This window comes from Conger conger, chromosome 13 (assembly GCF_963514075.1).
Source record: "Conger conger chromosome 13, fConCon1.1, whole genome shotgun sequence".
NCBI lineage: Eukaryota > Metazoa > Chordata > Actinopteri > Anguilliformes > Congridae > Conger > Conger conger.
The window spans coordinates 33441165-33453693 of NC_083772.1; positions in this window are offsets into that span (position 1 = coordinate 33441165).

Consider the following 12529-nt stretch of genomic DNA (forward strand, 5'->3'; position numbering starts at 1 on the left):
GGGAACCCCTTACTTTTTATGAAGAGTGTCATGGGATCAGGACCTCGGTTTAACGTCCCATCTGAAAGACAGTGTCTCCTACAACAGTGTCCCTATCACTGTGCTGGGACATTGGGGATATTTACTGACCAGAGAGAAGATCGCCCCCTACGCACCAACACCACTTCCAGCAGCAACTAAGTTTTCCCAGGAGGTCTCCCATCCAAGTATTAACCAAGCCCACACCTGCTTAGCTTCAGTCATTTGGCAGGAGCTGGGTGCATGATGGTATGGCTGCTGGCCTTTATATAGTTTGCAATATAGAACAATACACGCAATGTGAACATAGGATTTTTATTCTTCATGGCATGCATATCTATTTCTGACATGTGGGGAACAATGAATGTTTAAAATCAAAGACCTCACAATTGGCCATTTTGCCAATCTTGTTTTTTTTCTGTCTCTACTTATTCCTAGTAAGCCTACTAAGCTCTTCATCATATTTACATGTCTCTAACAATACAAGCATAAAATGTCTGCCACTTATCTCCCAGGTAGGTGCTACACATTGATGGTGGTGGAGATGAGTTTCACTGTGAAGTGTTTTGAGATTATGTACAATGCAATAGACTCTTTATGCCGGAAAAAGGCTTTCGATTGACAAAACCAGAATCAGGAACTGGATCAAACTGGGTCAAAATATTTAGCAGTTACCCAACGGGCTCCGTTTTGCTTTATTTATGAACTGCTAGCAACAGATGCTGCAACAAATACAGCTCAAGTTTAAACTGGTTTATATGCTCATGACTTTTGAATATTTCAACAGGCCTCATCATCTTCCCCCACAGTATCAAAGTTGAGCAAAGATTTCCTATTGAAGTTTCTGAGTTTGAGACGAGAGATTATGCCTCAAACACTTAACCCGGGATGCCATCTCCGAGGACGTAGTCCTCATTTAGAATATTTAGAGATAGAGATTTATTCTATCCCCAAGATTCATATCGCCTCATCTTTGCACCTGTGCTCACCTAAATGAATAAAGATGGAGCGAGCTACTCATCTCGAAGTTGAACGTATTACCACATATGATATGTATTAGTCTCACTCTGACCGCAGTTTCTCCAGTTCCCCTTAAGTTTAAAACAATTTAAGTGAAACTATTAAAACAGAATCAAATGGAAACCTTACAAAATTCCTCAGGCTATGGACTAGCAGATGGGAGATCCTAACCTATACAAATCACTGGCAAGTCAACTACAATGGGCTGCAGAATTATTGGCACCCTTGATAATATCCACAAAACTAGACTAAATCATTAATACAGTTATTGACACAAGCTTTATTATCCAACATGTTTAGAGTAGTGTGCTTTATTAATGATTCAATGGAATCAACCAAAGTGTTACATTTTTCCAGGTTTCACGATCACTGGCACCCCTGGGTTAATACTTTCTGCAAACTCCCCAGGCACAAATGACAGCCACAAGTCTTTTCCTATAATTAGTGATAAGGTTTAGGAACACATTTGAATGGATTTTTGAGAACTTAAGAATCATTGATATCCTTGGGGATTGCACTTCTGTTCAGTCCAGATTTTAGTCTGGAGACTGCGATGGCCATTGCAGAACATTGTTAACCATTTCTGTGAGGATTATGACGTATGGATGGAGACATTGTCCTTGGTGTGTATGGCTAAATGCGATCTTTTGGACGAGGGCAGTGTATTACAGTAGAATCAGACTAGGGCAGTGCCCTCTACATTACATTACATCAATGGAATTTGGCAGGCTCTCTTATCCAGAGATTTATCCATACAGTTCATTAGACTGAGCAGGAGACAAACCTCCCCTGGAGTAATGCAGGGTTATGGGCCTTGCTCAAGGGCCCAACGGCTTTGTCGATCTTATTGTGGCTACAGCGGGGATCAAACCACCGACCTTGCATGTCCCAGTCATTTACCTTAACCACTACACTACAGGCCACCCCGCCCTAGGTACGCTACACCAGACAGGTCCAGTGAGATTTAATATCAGGGCGTGATGTTAAATGTTTTGAATAAAATATATTACCTTGTATCCAAAGACCAAAACTAAAAATTACAAGAAAACAAAGTTTCTCTCTCTCTTCCTCCCTTAGCGACAGTCATTCTAGAGAGAAATCACGGCTTTATTTCATTTTTTACATGATGTTTTCCACAATAATAATATGCCACATGAAGCATGATTGACCTTGATAAGAGGGTGTTAACTAGCTTTTTGAAACATTTTGTTTATCCCCAAGGCCTTTCATTATTCAAAAACAATTGAAGTACCCCCCCAATACCAGCATTGTTAATGCTCCTTTATAATAGAGTTGGATTTTTATGCTAAATAGGGCACCAACAGCTTATTAGTGTGCATACATGTGCTCATTGTCAGCAGTCCCATGGGACTAGAAGACAAAAGTTTAGGCAGAGGAATTATACTGGATGGGAACCTACTGCACTAAAATTTGGTATAATTTCACAATGTCCTCTAAACACGAGAGAGTTCAAGATCAAACTTGTTTTTCACGTGTTGGGTTTTGAGGATGATTAAGAGTTTAATGAACCAATGAATGTAACATTTTTTAATCCATCCTAGAAGGTTAATGCTATGTCTACAGGGGCCTAAATTGGCCCTTGCTCCTTCACACGTGTGATACCAGAGTGACTGCTAGTTTGTGAGATGAGGATTGGCTGTGTGAATCCCTCCCTCCTTGGCTGATGCTATGGCCATTTAATATACCACTCTACACACTGTCCAGCCAACTTACCTCCTACACCAGCAGAGTGCATATTGCTGTTCTCCTCGATTTATGAAATAATTCAAAATATTCACACACTAAAGAATTCTTACAAAATAATTTTTATTGGCTTCAACTAATTTAGCAATTAATAAGGCTTGTTTTTAAAAGTGCTACGCACAAGCTAAAGTGAATAATCACAAGGGGTATCATACAGATAATACATATATTAAATTGAGATGAATATATTGTATAGCTGGTACAACAGACATACAACAAATATAATTCATAAGAATATATTTTTTGTAATATATTAATTTCTATAGGCCTATACTAGTATATTCACCAAGAGGTGATAAATCCAGAGGTTGGAGGTAGGTGGAAATAAATAGATCTAGAATGCAGAGTGGCAACCAGGAATAATGCTAAGACAAGGGAATTAATTAATTAATTAATTTACCTTTGGAGGAATGGTCTTGTTCTTCTAATAATATTTTTTACATTAGTCAGCGAAACATGATTAATTGAGCATGCCACTCCAACTGCCAAATGTGAAAATGCTTTGTTTTACTGTTGCTCCAATGAAAACACTAGAATACTAGAAATATTGAACTTATTTAATATTAGTATTTTTTGGTGAAAAAAATAATTTGTCACCCAACCGCCCTGCCCAAGCACTTTGCCCTGAATCACTGAACACTGGGTCTTTTATCATTTATCACTTAGTATATCTGAAATCTGCCATTTTGTACTGTCATACTCCATGAAATGCACACACATTTACATGCGCACACACATGGACGGACACACACACACACACACACACACACACTTCTGCCCCAAAAAATCACTGAAAGTATGAACATAGGCTATGAACCAAGTCTTCTGCTTCTGGTAGAGACCGTTTCTTGTTCTTTGCCCCTTATGAGTTCACCCCACAGACAAAATTCAAAATTAAGCACTTCTCCCCCAAAGAATGCACAATCAGTGAAATGCAATCAGTGGACACAAAGGAGTAATCTTTTCACTTCAAAGCACTCTGCTCCATAGCCCCATTTTTCAAGTCAGGAACCATCAAAGCTCTGAGGAGGCCCAGGCTGATTGGCTGGGTTTCATTAAGCACTGAAATGGAGGATAACTGCCTAATTCTAGGGCTGGGAAGGGCTTTTGAACTGGATCTGGAGCAACATCCAAGGACAAGAGTCTTGTCTGTCGCAACCATAACAACAAAGGTGGATTCCTTCACCTGGATTTACAGCATATTCGCAATTGCACAGCAGACTGGTGGAAAACAGACACCAAAATGGTTCTGCTGATTACCCCCAATGATTGAGCTTTTAGAATGTTCCCAGAGTTCGTGGAGATGATGTTGCTGCTTGAGTGTCATCAGAAGAATAAGAATGAAAGCCATGGAAGGAGGAGGGAAGATAGTACATGAAGCTAAAGAAGAAGGGTTCTGGGCTTGATCGTCCAGTCATGGGAATTTGTACCAAAGTTTGTGTATTTGTGTCTAAAGTTTGTGTATTTATGGGAGGCCAGAATATACAGACATGTTTGTAAGGACTGAGAGGAATGAGGTATACTCCTCACAGCCAGAACTTTGTGCATCCAAATCAGACAGGTGCAATAATCCTTACATATGCAGCTTTAGAAGTACACAAACTAGCACTTGTTAGCAGATTGGCCATAGTTACTGTATGTTGTTGTAGTACTACTGTGGTGTGTGAAATTTTAAGTGGCTCTTGGATTGGGTAGTGAATGTGGAGTGTTGATTAGTACTTGCAATGGTCTCGTGTGAAAAAAGGGTTTAACAATTCATGGTGTTAGAGAAAAATATTTTTCATCAGCCTGAAACACACTTTTGGCCATTGCTCCCAAAAATACAGTGGTTGAACTTCAAAGGAAGTACTGTACAAGAAATGAAATATCATGGATGCAGGCAGTAGTTCACAATAAGGAGAACTATGAAAGGCTGACAACCACCGCATCACTTTGTGCTGGATGTCATGCTTTCAAAATCCTGCAACCAAGAAATTGGACTTTTGTACTCCCCTAGACATTGAAAAACTGATATATTGATAGAATCTCTAGAGCACTGCATTAAAGTATATGGTAAAGTAGCCTGAAGACAGCGACTGAAGGCCGAATTCTACAGACTGCAATGATCCTGTTGCGCTGAAATGAACACACTGGCACACTGAGGGGAACATCAGTGCCCAGAGTCGCGAGACACACTGACATATACACACTGACACTGACATCAGTATCGCAGTATGTGTTGACTGAGATTGCAATATTTTGTGCAATTCATAATTTATTTGAAATGTATGCTGGTTTGTGATGTTTTTGGCAGCTGATCAACAAATATAGCTGCCACACTGAGAGGGGGAGGGGGGGGGGGGGGGGGGGGAGTTTGGCTTCAACTCTATTTCTCAATAAATTGCTTATTCAGCTAGTGGTGGCTGACGCTCCACAGGAATGCGTGATTGTGCTATTTGTGGAGCAGATTTTCTCACAGCCCAGCCCACAGCCTCAAGGCTTTAAACCGCATTGGCGTGCTCTTCCTGCCCGCAAGTGAGAAACAGGTCTTGGTTCAATAAGTGTTTTAAGGTGGCATTTGGCAGTACCATAATTTCCCGTCCAAGTAAAGTGTCTCCACTCAAAGATGAAGTGAATGCTACACCTGGGTTATGAAGTATGACTCTATATCCTATTCCAATACAGTCAACATTAGTCATTCTTTGCACTTTTCAGAAAGGTGGGTTATCGAGGGAGACAGAGTAATGGACTAGACTGGATACAGGCGACTGACCTGTGTGTGAGAGACAACAACCGTAAATATCCTGGTGTGGACCGGACAACTGATAAAGCTCACGTCACATTTTAAACTGATTTCACAATAGCTTACTGGACAGTAAATAGAACAGCTCAATCATACATCCGATCAATATCGAAGCCCTGTTCCCTGGCCGGATCTCTCCATTCTGTCACCTGGAGTTATATTATTTGAGAGTTGACTGGCTCTCCCTTCCCTGTACTGTGTCGTCACAATACCTGTCTGTACTGATTCCACGGCGGTGGAACAAGATACCTGAGAAAATATATAAAATATAACATTAAGGCATGAAAGTAGAACTCATTACAGCAGAACCTCAGAGAACCAAACACATCGGCAATGAAGGTTGTTCGGAACACTGACATTTTCAGAACTCTGAAAGTGACGTTGAAATACACCAATAGGAAATTAAATATTTATTTCAGTTCAGTTTATTTTGAGTCTTAATAAACCAATTACCTCTACAGTAATTGTTGTATAACATGCAATCAAATAGCCAACAAAGGCCAAACTTTTATAAGATAGTCAAATCAGAAACCAATCCGTATAAGGGGGCCTTCAGTCTGCAAAAGGTAGCCAATGATTCTGCTGTCTTGACCTTGAGAAGCTTGTATTTGTAATTTGCATTTTTGGCTCTTGGATAGTATATTTAATTTGTACTTTATTGGTAGTGCAGCTTTACTTGCTGATAGCTGGGTCACTCAATTTATCTTGCTCATATTAATCAGGTACATGTTTTGCTTGTAGCTCTAGTAAAGAGCAACTGCTAAATGTATAGAATGTAGTATAAACAACAATTATATGCATTTGGATGCATATGCAGGTGTTGTACTGAGAGAAAGAAAACCAAAATTCTTTGTATTTCCATGTTGCCACTGACACTTTACAGTAAGATTAGTCAAATTAAGCCAACATTCATCATGAATCTGAAATAGAAAACTTTATAATAATGTACAAACACACGCACAAAACCCTTGCAGATCCATATTAAATCTGATCGACTAGCAAATGTCCACCACAGAGGTTGCTAAAAAACATATTGAGAGGCATGAAGGCTCAGGAAACTAAAAACAGTTCAAAAACAATCACTTTAACTTTTAAAACCTGCTTCACAGTAAAGAGGAAAGTGTCCATAAAAGGTCATCTTCATTCAGTTCAGTGATTCTTAAACCATCTGCAGTTGAAAAAAATAGAGCTGGCAGTTTCCAAAACAGGTTTTTATAACAATATGGTAATTCAGCCTTTTTATTCTTGTTTCCTCCCCAATGACTAAGGCAGTTAAAGTCCAGAATCCAATAATGTCACAGTCTGTGTTAGCCTGGCCATTCGATCCCTTTACTGCACAAACCCTTCTCAATGGTTAGTGTTTTTTTTTTTTTGGACGATTGTTTCAGAACAGCGTTCATCACAAGAACTCTTGGACTCATTGGTCTTTATCGCCAAAGATTTAATTAAATATGTGACCGATCATAATGGTGAATTATTCAGCCTCAAACTAGAAACTACTCAATCATATGAACTTATGAGTTGTCCTATATCTACTGAGAGGAATTGTGCCGCACAAAGTTATTGATCGCAAATGGGCGCAAATAAACATTGATCTCGGGAAAATGTGTGTGGCAGACTGGCAGCTGCTGCATTTTAGTTAGACAATATGCTCTACCAACACTAAATACAGTGGGCTTTTCAATAAGTATTTAAGTGAGGCTTACTCCAATAAAGGGCAGAGATATTGTAAGTGGGACTGATTACCATATGTATTCCGTTGCATTTACAAAAGTTCATGCAATTAACAAGGGTCGGTTTCTGCCTGAAAAAATACGAAGACAGAGCCATAGGTATAGAAGATACATGGAGAGGAATCATTGCAACACTATTTCAACTCAGAAGATAGCTACAGATTAATAAACCATACAATTATTAAGGCTGGGTGTTTGTCGTAGAAAATATTTACATAATTGACCAATATCTCATGTGAAGCAGTGGGAAATGATTGAAACAACGTTCTCAATCATAGTGACAGTAACAAGTGTTAAGTTTAAAATAATTAGTGTTGCCGCAAGTAAAAAAATAAAAGTAAATGCATTGATATGCTGCCTTTAATCACTTTTGTCATTCTCAGAGCAATGAGATTCTCCTTTCCAGAACATTGTTAGAAAGAGAGCAATAATAAAAACTGGATTTGTTTTGATTAGTTATCCTCCAAAACAATCACGAAAAAACAACGGGGGAAGACACGCCAAAAAAAGACAGAACTACGTGTGGCTTCTGTGACAAGCACCCAGTCATACAAAGCACCACTCTTCTGGGAGAAATGTAAGATGTCCTGGAACCTCCCACACAACATTCCCATTCTGTCCCGGCAATAGTCAAGCTCCTTGCTGCATTAGGATCTTGTATTTAGATTAATTCAAATGATAATTCCCGCCACATCTTAAACTGCGCCGTTTAAGATCTGCTTCATTCACAAAATGTGATTAGTAGGCAGACACTGATTGCGTAATGAGCTGTAGTCTTCTTAAATAAGATGTTAATTTCAGGCAGAATGCACCAACACACCCTCATCAGAGCGCATTTTGTGCTGCAAGCTTCATGTATCTAATTCCAGCCCAGTGTGATTACCAGTGATGTCCTGCACCACTATAAATACAGGGGAGACTACGGAGGTTTCCTTCTTGGAAATAGAAAACAGATTGCATGGAAACTGATTGCCAAAAATACTAACCTGAGGCAGACAAGAGACTACTGCATCAGTCTGCTGTGACAGCAATGAATGTGCAATCTGCTGTGATGGACCATGCATTCAATGGACTACTGCTGTAATTAGCTGTAATAAACAACAGGATTTAAAACTGGTAGAAAATGTATAAAAAGATCAAATCAACCTTGTGTGGGTTACAAATCTTTGGAAATATTGTGATAATTTTAATTGATATATATGCTTACTGTACAAAACTGTTACATCTTGTAAAGTCCATGGTTTCATGACCTTTCGGAAGACATGCTTCCACATACTACCATGTTAAGTAGCCAGTTTAACTCATGATTATGGAAATTATGATTGCAATGCTGTCCCTTTATGAACCCTTCCACTGAGTAAAAGGGTTCAGTGATTGCCACTGAAGTACTATGAATATGTTTTTGTGGTCGGTTGTCCTCCTGCATGGTGACCACTGGTCAATAAACCGTCGCTGCCAAAATGACAGAAAATATTTGTTGAAGCATTTGTTTCAAGCTCCAGTTAACACTGACAACCTCCTGAAACTCTCCGTAGAGCAGAGAGACAGCAGAGCATGCAGGGAGCCAAACACCAAATCAATTCCTGCAAACTGGCAACCAGCTGCGCTTTCCCCCTCCCAAACCCACGGCGAGTGCAAGGCAACCTCTGCCGCACCACATAGGCACAAACGCCATCACAAACCAATCTGCTGCTCCCCTGCAAACAACATGTTATACCACAAGTGATATACCAGAGTATTACAATCAAGGTTCAGTGTTCTATGTCTGATTTGAAGTCAGAAAATAGACACCCCTTTAGCTGTTTTGCTTCGAACTGTCAGCAGTGACTTATACCGTTAGTTGCGAGGTAGTTTTTTTCGGTTGTGTGCTTTGAGTGTACCGTGCTGTGCAGAATCCGCAGTGTGGGCACGCAGAGCTGTCCTGCATCGTGGTATTGCCCCAGAGCAGGCTTCGTTTTGGGGGGGGGTTCATCTCTCCTCAGGTCCTACTGTACAATGAAGTTAATAGTCTGGATTCAATCAGCATTCGGCCTCAACTCGCACTGATTGAAAAGCATGATATACACACTCTTCTGTAGTTCATTTCGTCTTTGCCAAGGATGTGTCAGGGTTTTGACAGATGCTAACTGCATCACAAATGGAAGAAAATGCCAAGCAGGAAAACTCATATCAGCACATCAGAATAGAGACCACAAATGAAAAGGGATCCCCAGCACATATGCTTTAAGGTGCGGCACTATATGAAAAAACACATTTCTGGAAATAATGATAGGCTGACTTCTGTTTACCATTCTCTTAAAAATTCATGCAAACACCCATGGATTTCATGTATATTTTATATTTTACCCCTTTTCGTAATACTTTTTCTCTTTGAAGGCAAATATCTTTCCTCTTGGACTAGGATTTCCATGTTATACCATACACCAGGGGCTCATCCACCATGCACTCATCCATAAATTTGTTGACAGTGAAAGCTAGTGTCAAGTCAGAGGTGAGGCATATCTCTCTCTGATGCCACCTGGTAGCTTGTGGGCACCTCAATTGGCAGGACCTAACACAACAGTAACCTTTGCCAGCTTACTGTAAACACACCCTACCTGAAGCTGTAGCTTCAAGGCCATAGGCAGCTATGTGCATCCAGAGACCTTGATCCTGAAATGTCTGGGCTGTAGGGCTCCACCTGCATCTTGTGGCAAATGGCTGTCCTGTCTGAGCCAGTGGAGAGCCCTTAGCCAAATGAGTTATATCAGCACATAAAACAGGAGAGATGTACCAGCGTCGCTCATAATCGGCTTCGCAAACCTTTTGCATAGTGTTGCTGCGGCTTGTGACATCCATGGAGTGTGAAATTGGGTGGCAGGGTGCAAGGGCTTGGGGGAAAAGAAGACTGCGAACGGGCTTAGTATTACAAAAATAAACTGGAAAAATGTGGACCTGCTCTAAACTTCTCATCTTCTCAACATCTATGCTTGCGATAGCAAGCAAAACAATCTGTTACATAATTCAAAACCGTCCGGCATCAAAATATCAAATTCAATGTGCTAGAAAGAGTGTCGCTGAAAGATTCATGCACTTACTGTTAGATGTACTGTCTGTGTGATACTGCATCAGAATTGAAATACAACATACACCCCCTGTATCCAACTTTAAAAAAAAATGTATTTCTTCCTCAACATTTAGCTTTAGTGTGATGTTATCTGACAGACAGTATAAGACACATTGAATTAGAAGTCTGTCTGCTTTAATGTGGCCAAGAGTTGTATCCTGTTATAATTACTGTACCTGACAAGCACTGTATGTGTGCAGCATATAAAGAAGTAACTTGCTGGAATTAATTCCTGTCTATAAACAATTATGCTAATTCCTCAGTAACATATAAATAAACAATAAAATTGAGTTTGCCCCCTACAATGCTCTCAACTATAAAAAGACTCATTAAATCAACTATTCTGTTATACGAACCCTGACTACAGCAAAAAATAATGCTTAAAATTGAATCATTACAAGAACTATTCATGGCACATATCATGAGTAGACGGTGGTGTCGCTAATTGGTTCAACAACTTCAGAAGTCAACTGCGATCACATCAGACACTTTTAACCACACCCTGACAGTCAGGGCTGGCCCACATGCTTAATAAAGCCATAGCACCTCCTATTCCAAAAGCAGCAAACCGAATTAGGACCAGCTGCTTCTGACTCATTCTCATGCAGCTATTGCAAAGAAATTATTTTTGGATTATGCACTCTGAGAAACGTGACAAACCCAATACATAAAGAAACATCTCTAAACTGGCAAAACAAAGAAAATATCAGAGTCTGGATTAGTCTAATTAGTCTTGACAAGGAAGAAGAAGAAATAAAATCTCATTTGACTGGGAATTCCTGTTTCAAGTAATGGAGACATTTGGAGAAATGATTAAGACTTGAGATTAGTGAGCACTTGCCCGATTCACCAATTCTGCAAAGGGGTAAGTTCTCTTTTCCCATTCCTATTCATGTCATACATTCAGCCCAGAGGTCAATACATTTGACAGAACACAGATGGATCTCAACTTTAAATCTGGAGCGTGGGCGTTAGGGTACATTGAGGGATGGAGGAGAACTTGCATCACAAAACTTATTTCACTGGGGGGGCAGGGGGGAGAGTCACTTCACGCATTCCACAATGAAGATTTAGGAGGTTTGCTGAATGGATCAGCATACCCCACTTCTTCAAATCTTACCTGACAGAAGGCTTTCAGATTTCACAGTCTCTAGTTTCCATAGGCGACAAGAGAGCACTGCAGCGTGACGGGGAGATGGACACACAGCTTAAATGAACGCTGCTTAAATTCTCTACACGCAACTTTAAAAACTGTATTCCAGTTATCACTGTGACCAGCGACGTCTGCTTCACTGAGTCGTTAGTGGATCTGTGTCAGGGGCAGTGAGCGCAGATGTCCCGTATCCTCCGGCCGCAAGCGTGTTTTCTTCAGACAGTCCTGCGCCTTTTTTAAACACTGGCCTGGAATGATCCTCCCCTGTCTAAAGAGCATCACAGCAAGCCCAGCTAATGTTTTATTCGGCTGGTGTGGAGACGTGGAGAATCGGCAGTGCGGGCGCGCAGAGCGGTCCTGGATCACGGTGTCGGTCAGGGCAACAAGCTTCGTTTGGGGGTCCATCTCTCCTCAGGTCTAACTGTGTGATGAACTTAATAGTCAGCATTCAGTCAGCATTTGTCCTCTGACTTGTAGAAAATAGGGAAGTAACTTTGGCTTGAATTTAGAAAAGGCTTTAGTGCAGCCCTGTATTTTGTAAATATCTTTCCTTAAATTTTCAAGCGTTAAACAAATTTATGGATAGATGTTGATGGAATCCAGCCAATATCTGGACAGGATTCAGTTACTGAGTTTGTTAAAAGTGTATTAATTTAGAAATTGAGGTGTTGATACTGTAAACTAGTTATTGAAAAATTATTGCCTGATATGTCAGCAAATAATGAGAAATGAATGTGTTATTTAAGTGCAGTGTTTTACTGTTAGTTGGCAAACCCCGCCACAATCAAGAAAAAAACTTGTATGTAAAAACGTTTTCAATAGTGAGTTGCGAGAGACCATTTACTGCCACTAAGCTATTAAACTTTAGTTACATTTACTGTACAAATTGAATCCATAACATTGAGCTTGTTATTATATAAATGATATTGTGAGCATGCTGTTGCAGAGAGTTG